The sequence below is a fragment of the Pteropus alecto genome, unplaced genomic scaffold (genome assembly GCF_000325575.1).
Source record: "Pteropus alecto unplaced genomic scaffold, ASM32557v1 scaffold25, whole genome shotgun sequence".
Classification (NCBI taxonomy): Eukaryota; Metazoa; Chordata; class Mammalia; order Chiroptera; family Pteropodidae; genus Pteropus; species Pteropus alecto.
This window is the reverse complement of record NW_006441955.1, coordinates 35,140,274-35,151,178: the sequence shown is the minus strand read 5'-3', so window position 1 is coordinate 35,151,178 and position 10,905 is coordinate 35,140,274. Positions and strand designations below refer to the sequence as shown.

The following is a 10,905-nucleotide window of genomic DNA, read 5'->3' as shown; positions in this document are numbered from 1 at the left end:
GAGTCTAAGCCTTTTGTTCAAGGTCCCACAGCTAGTCTAAGGGCAGAGTCAGGACTGGAAGTCCGGTCTCTGAAACCTGTCAACCCATGGTCATTTTACCAGCCTTGGTAAAACAGTGTCCTGTGATTTAAGCCTGTCTTTTAATAGAAAAGCAGAGTGCAAACAGAAGTATCAAAGTGGTATTCTGATTACTGCATTTGTCAACGCTTGCTGGGTATATTCACAGGCAAGCAGTTGCACGGCCGCCGACAGGTTAGTTTATATTGCGCCAACCTCAGGGTAGCGCCAGTTATGCGCTAATTTTTGTACTAATTTACTTTGCGAGAAGGGGGACCTGCTGGGTAATGCACTCTCAGCTGTTAGAGAGGAGGAGGCAAGACCCCGCTGGCGCCCACCATCAGAGAGCATCTTGAGGTACCAAGCGGGACTGGAGGTGGCAAAAACTAACAGACAGAATGAACGTGTGCAGGCTGCTCGTGCTAGGGAGTGGGCAAGAGAGTGTGATCAGATTACTGGAGGCTTTAGAGTTTTTATATCAAGACAGAGGGAACCAAATGAAAACCCAACTCCTCCAGAGAGCCCTGGAAAGTTTGAAGGACCTAGTTTGAGGGAGCGAATCTCTGCAGCTAGCACTCGCGTATTCAGGCCCCCCCGCCCGCCGCCACCCTAATCTTCCTGGAGGACTGGAGCCCCCCCACCCCCCACCGCCCCAACCAGGGCACACAGCAGCCCGGCTGTTCCCCGTGCTCCTTCTCTCCCTCCCTCCTGGGTCCGAAAGGAAACGCAAAGCTCGGGGCTCATCCATCAGTCCGGGAGGAAAGGGGGAGGAGAGAGGAGGCGGGCGGCGGGAGGAGGAGTTTCTCGGCGGCCCGCAGCCCTCGGTGGGGCCGGCGGAGGAGGAGCGCCCTTCCCCCCGCGCGCTGATTGCTGTGGCATCCTGCCCGTCCCCGCCCGCGTGTGTGTGAGGGCGAGCGAGTGCGCTGGGTCGGCCCGATGGGGGTAATCGAGGGTTTCAGGGAAGCCGAGTGGCGCTTTCCTCTTCCGAGTGAGTGAGTGAGGGAAGACGACGGCTCTGGTGCCCGGCCACTTTCCCTGCGTGATTCCCGGAGCTCCCTGCAGGACCTGAAAGTCGGGTTGGGTCCGGATGGCGTAGTTGCGCCGCGGCACTGCAGCTGCCGGAGTTCGCGGCCGCCGTGCGCTGGGCGGGGAAACTCGCCTCTGCTTTTCTCCAACTTGCAGCGGGTGGATCTCCGCTTGACACACCGCCTCCGAGGTACGTGCGGGCCCGGCCCCGCTGCGCTGCAGCCCACGCCGGGACGCCCCTGGACGCGTTGCTAGCCCCGCACCCGTCCCGGCCGCGGGCTCTGCAGGCTGCGCGGTGCCTTTTGGCGCTGCGCCGGGCTCCGTGCCTGCCTCACGGCCGGGATCGCTCTGGCCTCCTGGATCCCCGGGCTGGGAAGGGTGGTGTTGGTCGGGCAGCGAGTATTCGGGACCCGTGCCCAGCCTTGCGTGGGGGCGGCCGTTTCGGGTGGGCAGCGCTCGAGGCGATGCACTATGCTCGGGAAGACTTCTCCACGCCCTCCTTCATCTACTTCTACGCGGTTTCTTCTGACTCCTGCGGGGTGCGCCGGCCACTTCCCATCAGGAGCGTGACAGCGTCGGTGGGAAAGATATGTTGTGGGTTTGCACTCAGTTGCTGTTGCAGAGGCTGCGCCCCGGGACTCGCGCACTGTCAGGAGCTACGCTCCGCGCGGGCCGCGCCCTCAGGGTGCGCGCTCTGTGGGCCGCGCAGAGCGCTGCAGCCCTGAGCCCCCGGGAAGGACGCGCCCCCTGGTAACTTATAACTTATTAGCTGCCCTACCTAGTTTATTTGGAAGGCGTCTCTTATTCATTTGATTAAAACGAGCTTGGAAGTCTCGGGCTGTTGCTAGGAGAATCTGCTTGCAGTCTAGTTCTTGTTAGGGCATTTGCCCCACTTTCAGAATCACATAGTGTAGGGGACCGGCTTGTCAAGTTGTGAATTAACCTTGGCAGAGTACAACTTAATGGATTTAGGGTCTACAGAAAAGCTAGGAGAAGAAAATCGCTCCGTTTCCTTAGCAGTGAAATGGGAGTAATAATAGTATTGGTCTCATAGGATTGCTGTGTTAGTGCTGCTTGTCCTGAGCCCAGAGGTGGCAGAAGAGCGAAGAAGGTAAGAGATGGATTGTAGGAGTGACAGATTGAGATGGAGAATCAGCGTTTTCTGAACTTTGTCTTTCTTCCAAGAAAAGTAAGCGAGCGGTTTGGGAGGAGAGAAGTCTCTACAAGTAGCAGAGCACATGTCAAGACCTTTTAATTTTTCTGAACTGATACTTTAGGCTGCAGACAGTTACTTCAGTGTGAAATTAGCAATTTCTTTTGGGTAATGATCATAGCTAACGTTTATTGAGCCCAGATTGTGCCAGACACTCTCCTAAATGCCTTATGGACACAGTTGCACTCAATAATCATACCAGCTCTATGGTAAAAATACCGTCAACAGCCCAGTTTTACAGATAAGACACTTAAGATTAGTTACTTGCCCAAGCGCCTGCACAACTTTCTGTTAGTTCTGTGTGACTCCAGAGTTAGCTTAGTCACTCAGCAGAGAGCAGCAAGTGCAGTCAGATTTGTATGCAGTGAGTCCAGGCGTCTTCTCCTATTGTTCAGCTTCCCGTAAGAGTTGAACACACATCTCTTGAAACACAAATAAGGTATCTGTGATTAATTTAGGTGATATGGGGGTGCCAAATTACAGCTCCTTTGAAACTGGCTCCAAGTTATTATATATAGAACTCTGATTTGTATTAATTAATATGGACCTTTATTCTTAATTTCTTTTACTGTTGGTCAGCATTACTTGGCTTCCTTAGGAAACAGCTTGGGGTTGGCACAGAGGCAGGGAAATAATTCTTACCCCCTTAAGGGCTATTAAAATGAAATTGATTTCATGCCATTGTGTCAGTTAAAGGATGTTGCTCTGTTTCTTGGTGTTCTCTGCTTTTGGCTTTAACTATGTATTGTTTAGTGGTTCAAGGTTTCAGCATATTTTTTGCCCTTCGGTTTGTCTTTGTCATTTGTCAACTTTAATTTTCCTGTTTTGATGGAATTTGACCATTACATGGCAGCTTTGCTTAACTTTGCTGTTGATCCAGCTCATGTTTTAAATATAAAAGTCACCAAGTTACTTTTGAACCTCAGCACTTCAAAGGCAACCCCTGGGGAATTCATTGTTATTTTGAATATTAGCCAACAGGGGGAGTATAAAACACTATTGATGTCTATTAGACTCGTAAACCAGTTTTTAGGGTATTAAACATCCATTTCAGAAGTGGAAAAAGTTGTGAATTTATCTAGCAAAATAACCAAGTTTCTTTGTGAAATTACAATGAACTGGGTTTAATTTCAACTGATGACAATGAAAATGACCTTGAGGACAGGGCCTATATGTTGGATATATGTCAGGAGCTGTGATGGTTGGACAGATAAAAAATATACACACATGTAGTTATTTCCATTTCTTTTAAGAGATATATGTAAAATAGTTTTGTATACTTTGAATAATATTTCAAGTTATCCAGGAGAACTGGCAGTCCAGAGATACCTATTGTGAATCCTTTTCTGATGATCCTCATTTGTCTTTTGTAGAAAATTGCATATAGTAAATTTGTTCTCAGGGAGGTTGGTATGCTCACAATCCTGTCATAATCATTTTTCATTAACATCCTCCAAGTTCAGGACAATAAGGAATTGTTATCCTGAGTAGCAGCATTTCTGTTACTGCGCATTCTTCAGAGGCTTATATTTTAGTGTAGTAATAGTTAAGAATCATATTTGTCTAATATAGGTGTGATGTGTCTATTGACATGCATACCTTTAAATATAAGATAAACTATTTAAGAATTAACATGCTTGGAAAAACAAACTGGCTTTCTAAAAGGTTTTCAATATTAGTCTGTAGTTTTGTAGGCCAGTTTCCTTTCTTATTTCTAGTGTATCAGAAAGTATTAACTTTATTTCATTTACCAAGTTAGGGCTAAGGGGATCCTGTTTTAAAATAACTTTCAAATTACACCCTTCTTTCTAAATCTCAGCATTATGCTTACACTTTAGAGTAGCATTTTATTTAGGTTGTAATTTAGTCTCCATACTCTCATCCAGTTTACTCATTCAGCAAACATTTATCAACCCCCAACTCCCTAACAGGCTTATTGTTCCAGGTCTTGGAGTTTGGCAAATTAGTTGTCCTCTATCAATACTCACAGCAGGGGGCCAAGATGCCTTAAAGCTTCCTAGGGTTTCTAACGGAAAGCCTTTATAGATTGACAAAATTGTTCTGCTTAAAGGAGAGTATTGTCCTATTCTTTTGAAGGCTCAAAGGAATTAATCTTTCCCTTTGCATGCAAACTTGGTTGTATCTTGTAAAAATCAGGTGACTGCTGGCTTTTCTGAGAACAGATCTGGGCCTAAGCGTCCAGAGCCAAAGGACTCTAATATCCTTTGAGTACTGAGAAGGTGATCATTACTGACTTCTTTATTATCTAAGTGATGGCCAATTTCCTGGGATCATAAATATGTGGAAAGTTCTGACTTTACTTTCAAGCTTAACAGACAGAACAGTTAGCATTTAAAGGACGACTGGTAAATATTAAAATGCGGTAATATTTTTCCTGGATGAATTTGCTCTGTGGTCATTTTGAATTACTCTCATTTTTGATAATCCACTTTGAAAATGTGTTTTTTTTTTCTTTTTCTCATTGCTATTGGGCAAAAACTAATTATAATCGTCAGATTCATAAGTTAATGAGAACAGTCTTCATTTTTTTTCTGTTTTCCCACTCTTAATAGTTATTTAAAAAATGATGTTATCACTGTTTCAGTCTGTTCTCTGGAACATTTTCCTTATATTTTAAAACTTAAAAAATGTTAACTACTTTTTGAAATTTGCATAACTCATGTTAGAGAAATGTTTTTAGGGATCTTTAATTTAAAAATAGTCTGGTATTGCCTCGAGGAACATGGACAATTAGGAATGAAAAAGTGAATCTAGGTTATATAAAAAGCTAGCCTTTTACAAATAACAGTTAGCCTTTAATAATTTCAGTGAGAGCGTTTGTGGTTTTGGAAGAATATTACTGCAACAGCGTCCATGGCAGTAATTTCTTTGGTTCCACATCTTCAGAGTAACACTTGGGATGATAGCATTGTCTCTTGTAGCATTTCATAAAACACAAGTTATTGCTTATTTGTTCGAATTCTAGCAAGCTGAAATAAATTAACAGAGCTTGGAATGACCTTTTGTAAAGGATCTGGGTCTATTTCTTGGGCTCTGTCCACTTCTAGATTTTTTATTTTATATCTTTTGAAATAGCACATTTGTTTGCTGACATTGAGCTTTATTTTCTCTGCAGAGTCCTTGCAAAGATTTAGCACAGATTTCCGAGCATTCTTCTTTCTCATAAAGAGTAATGATTTTTATCTTTTAATCAGGATATATGCAATATTTAATGTTTGAAGCAACATTCATAAAAATTTTGTGTAGGGCTACTCTCATTTGGACCTTATTCTTCATTTTTTTATTCTTCGGTTTTCCAGGCCAAACACCAAGACTTAACAGGCTGACAACTACGGGTTTATCTACAAGAGATGGACACCATATTTAAAATTGAAAATGTTCCCAAAGGTCTGAAACATGGGCCCCAGAACCGTGCCTGGACATTTCCTGCTTAATATAGTTAATAATTTGGTGTTTGTGCTGATAGCTTCTTCAAATCTGGGATAGCAGAGCCTGGCAAAGTTCATTTTTAGGATTTGTGTTAAATTGTTGCCACATTAATAACTTAGAATTAAGTCTGAAATGTTAGGTCTGTCTTCACTTTAAGAAAAAGGATGGCATACAGAAGCGTATACTTTCTCTACCTCTTGGACACTAGACTCCAGAGACAAGGGGTCTTCAGAATGGGTGCTCTTTGCAGAAGTAAGAAGCACCTGCTTGTCTGCCCTTCCAAGCTCATAATTCATTTTCCTGCTGCATGCTGAAGGTCAGGTTTTTGTGTGAAATTGCAGACGGACCATTTGTAAAAGCACATTTAAGTTGATTAGTCCTTGAAAAAATGATCTTTAGAAAACAGTCTTTACAGATACTAGTCCTTGAGCTTTCCCATTGCTTGCCTTGCCCTGGGAGAAGGTCTGCAGTTTTACAGGCTTGATGACTTAACCACCATTGATGGTGGGACACAAAGTGGGCTAGGCAGAGGGCCTCGCAGAACTTGGTTTTCTTTTTTTATTCTTATTATGCTATTTTATTCGTTGAAACTTGATGAATACTTAATTCCATTTGCTGTGTGAGAAGATTCTCTTTTGGGAGTATAATTTGGTTAGCATTTTTAGTGATTTATGTGCTTTGACAGTCTGAAATTGGTCATTGGATGTAAAAATACACTGCTGGTTATTTGCAAATTTTATTTCATAATTAACTGTATAATCACAGAAGCAGAATGTAGCTTTTTTTTTTTTTTCTTCATACTTGGAAGGTTATTTGAGGTGAAATACTTAGATTCAAATTCCAAAGCCTTGAGTTCATGTGGTACCCTAAGTACTTTTGTGTGATATTCCCTGTGTTGTTATGAGTTATCTCTTCTGTTTTTTTTTTTTCTTTAAAACACAGTATACTCAAATACAGAACTCTCTTCTGAGTATCCATAAAGAATAAACGTCTCATTTTGTTGTATTAGACTTTGTGCAATTGGCAGGCATATTAAATTCAACTTTGAGGGAAAACACCATTGACTCATAACATACATTTTGCATCATTGTAGTGTAAGGTCTTCCCTATGTGTGTGGGAGAAGTTTCTGATCTTCTAAATGGGTATGTTTACTATTGCTGGTCTCTTTTTGCCAGTGTTTCTGAGCAGTCATTCCTCTTAGTTTTCTTATTTTTGTGTCTGTATTTATAGAGATTGTTACTTGTCGTGTATTCATAATATACCATCTGCATCATGAAAAAAATACTTAGGCTAACAACTCATTTTGTGAAAATGCACTTGTCTCTGTTTTGAATCTATCATACTCTTCCATCACGATTGCTGCCCTGTTTTTGACACAGGAGCCAGGGAAGGATGACTCACTTGATACATTTCACATTTTTCTGTATTAATGCCTTTTTCAGTTTGTGACATCTTTATTTCATTATTAGAGCAGTTGCTCTCTAAGATATTCAGAGTTTTAATTTCATTCAGTGTGTGGGCTAAGAAGGAGGTTTCCTGTAGAACCAGTTCTTCTAAATTCTTAAAAAATGCTTCCAGAAAGTATCCCATGTAGATACCTGGCTTGGGTAGGGCTTTTAGTAATGCTTAAATGGGAGATAACTGAACACAAAGCAGTATTCTGCTTAGCTTAACTGGTAGGGAGGCTAGGAAAGGGAGAGGAGTGTCTAATGTGTTAGGAGAAAATCCACTTTGCATAATAATAATGTGTTCCATGGAATTACCATATATTTCAAGTAGGTACATAGGTAAAAGAAATTTTGCTAAGGTTGAAGTTCTGTAGTTGGCAACTCTTGTAACCCTGAAGATCCTGTTCTCTGAAGCCAGGAAAAAGCAGTCTGTTTCCAATTATATATCACAAAAATAGGGAAATTGGGCCAAGAAAAATGATCATTTGGTGGTTGGGTTGTTTTTTTGTAGAGGGTAAAGGAGAAGTGACCATAGACACTCTTAAAAAAAATAATCAATTTTTATGTTGGCTTTCAAATTTTTCTCAAGCGTTCTATATTGTAAATTAAGAATAATTTTGAGATTAAAGACCCTGCCCTCCTTTGGCTCCTTTTTGTTTCTCAGAGAGCAGATAAAAGAGCAGTGAGGCAGTTTCTGCTGACACTAAGGGATTTGCTCTCATTGTTCTGGGACTGACTGGTGTTTTTGGTAAAGCCTTTTCCTGACTGAATGGTCCAGGTTATGGGCTTCCAGCATCATACCAGGTAGTTGATGCTATGGTTTCCTTTGTTATACTTTTTATCCTGCTTTGAGCAGAAATGTAGTCCCTGTTGCTTAGCATTATTCTGCTTGGGGGGAAGGACTAGGGATGCTAGTGTGAGAAGAATAGAGAGGCGAGAAGCCTAACTGGGAGTTGGATGATGTGTGGGTGAAGATATTGTCCTCAGCATTTGTCAGAAGCAACTAGCCTTTCTTGAAGCCTGTTGCTAGTTTCAGGATTAGTGGTCCCATGAGACCCAGGTGTTAACTAAGAGATCACCCCCAGCAGGTCTTAGTTCCTGTTTCTCACACCTTACACCTCCACAGAGTGTTGAATAAAACTTTCCTGGTGGCACAGAATCTCTGATAACAGCGAAGTCTGTCAGGGCTAGAGGAGGTTAGGTATTGGCTTTTTTTTTTTCTCACCTCCCATTAATTCCTGGGTCTGCTACAGATGGGCTCCCATGCCCACCACACCATGACCGGGCACCAGGAAAGGTGCCAAGTGCAAAATTCCATGCTTGTTTTTAGTTAGCATCTTCATTGTCCTCTTTTCGATGCATTTGCTGCTTTACTCTCCACTTTTCCCCATGTTTTATTATCTTGGCTTCCCTGGAACTACTTCTCCTGGTTGTCCTCTTACCTTGCTGATCTCCATTCAGGTTTCCTTTTCAATACTTGATCCTCACGTGCTGACATTCTCCAAGGTTCCATTTTTGCTCTCTCTTCCCTCTCAGTCATTTAGTCACTCATATTTCCTTGCCTCAAGGGCCACATCTGTGCCAGTAACCCCCTTCTGCTTGCGTCCCCTAGCCGAATCACACCAATTCCACGGTGTCTCACCTTTAGCAGATCTCGCTTGGCATTTTCTTCTCCATTTGCAAATCGTCATATCACCTGGAAAGGTTGCAGGCGTCTTCCAGTTAGTTTTCTTGGCTTCAGCATCTCTCAAATTATTCATCCATCATGGTGGGTACCTTCTAAAACAGATCTGTTTTTGTTTCTCACAATTGAAAAATCTCTGCTGTTCCATTATCTTTGGCATAGGATGTCTGGTTATTAACAACATAGCACTAGCCTATTTTTTTCAGCCATTTTCCTTCACCTCCTCCATGAAACTCTCTGTACTCATACCAGACTCTTCATGGTTTCCAAATCATGCCCTGTGCTCTCATGCCCTGTTCCTTTCACACTTGTCCCTCCTCTAGCACCCTCATCCCCCTTTCTCTTCTGTCTGGAGGTCCGTAGCTCACTCATCCAGGCTATCTCTGTTAGCTTCTCTGGTGATGCGTCACACGGCTCCCCCTGGCAGGTGGTTAGTTGCTTCTTCTCTTAATTTCTCTTACAGCACTTCTCCTGCTGCCTCATGAGAACTTATTTTCTTCCTCTGCCAGATTGTGGACTTCCCTAGAGCAAATTGAGTCTTATCGACTTTGTACCCTGGGTGTGTGACATGGGCTTCGCGTATATGTTGTCAGCTTGAATTCTTCACCTCAGTTCCACGTCAGTTAAAGCTTCGAGGAAAAATCAAGCTTGCGGTCAATATAAATTATAAGTATAGAAAAGACAAAGAAAATCAACTCGAATCATAGAGTGTGGGGTTAGAGTGGGGCTTAGAAATAGTCCTCTTCAAGTCCCTCAGGTACAGAGAGGTTAGGTGGCCTGCCAAGATCACATGCCGGGGAGTAGTGCTTCCTTCTGCCCCTCTGCAGTATTCTCCACCCAAGAGCCAGATGGCCCTGATAAAATCTAAGTCAGATCCTGTCATTACTCTGCTTAAAACACCCTACTGATCATGTCCTTCTCAGAGTAAAAACCAAAATCCTTACAATGATCTGCAAAGTTCTATATAACCAGCCCACGACTGCCTTGCCTGTTACTTCTTAAACGTCACTCCTCCAGCTCTCTCACTCTGCCCCAGCTGCCAGGCCTGCTGCCATTCCCCTAGCGGGTCAGACACGCTCTATCTCAGGGCCTTTGCATGTGCTATTTTCTTTTTCTTTGCTTGGAACTTTTGTTTCCCCAAGTATCTACAGAGTTTACTTCCTATAGGTCCTTACTCAAAACAGAGAAACAAACCAAACCAAAGACACCTGAATACTTACTTTCCCTTTTTTTCTGCTTTGTTTTCTTAGTATTTATCTGTCTCTCATATGCAATTATATATCTTGTTTATAGTTTATCTCCCCTGACTGGGATGTAAGGTCTACGAGGGCAGAGATTTTTATTTATTTTATTCCCTGTTGAATCCCCACACCTAGAACAGTCCTGGCATTGAACAGGCACTTGATAAAGATTTTTTGGATGAGTAAATGAATGAGAAAAAGCAAGATTTTGTGGATTTCTTATAGTTAAATGTACACTTATGACATTAAAGAGGGAAAATGGTCAGGTCTGCCTGGAAGGAGAATCTGATTTTAAAAAAAGCCATGTTTAAGGCCTGTCACCTAGAATACTGATCTCTTTTTAATTGTCTGACTTGAAGCAGTGGGCTCTCCCCAGCCTTACAAGTGGTTTGAGAATACTCCCATTTTACCTCTAACAGGATTGGGCTTGCTGTGGTTTCACTCTGCCTGTGGTTTGCCCTTTAGCCCATCAGGATGAAAAGTAAACACAGCATTAAAGAAAAATGCCGGGGAGAGGAGAAGAGTTTCCTTGTGGCCCTGACATCTTCCCTTGGCTCTAAGCCCATCTGCAGGGTGGCTCATGGTACCTTCTAGACTTGCTTTGGGGCTGTGTTCTGAGGAACGGTTTGGAGATCACCAAGCCAGATGACTCTTGAATTTTGCTTCGATGTTTCGATTTCTTTGAAATGCAATGTTAAGTTTAGACCAAAGGGCATTGGAGAAAGGATTTTTTAAAAACTAAATTACCATCTTAATTTTGAAGAGAGATTTTAATCCTTCTCAAA

At 42.6% G+C, this 10,905-nt stretch overlaps 1 protein-coding gene across 1 annotated transcript in view; it reads left to right on the top strand.

Moving 5' to 3' along the window:
- The first annotated feature begins 920 nt into the window (after positions 1 to 920).
- TGFBR3 (transforming growth factor beta receptor 3) overlaps positions 921 to 10,905 on the top strand; it is a 179,728-nt gene continuing 169,743 nt past the window's right edge. Inside the window, exon 1 of the mRNA XM_006919403.3 lies at positions 921 to 1,273. The gene's annotated coding sequence lies outside the window, so the exon portion shown is untranslated. The remainder of the gene's footprint in view (positions 1,274 to 10,905) is intronic.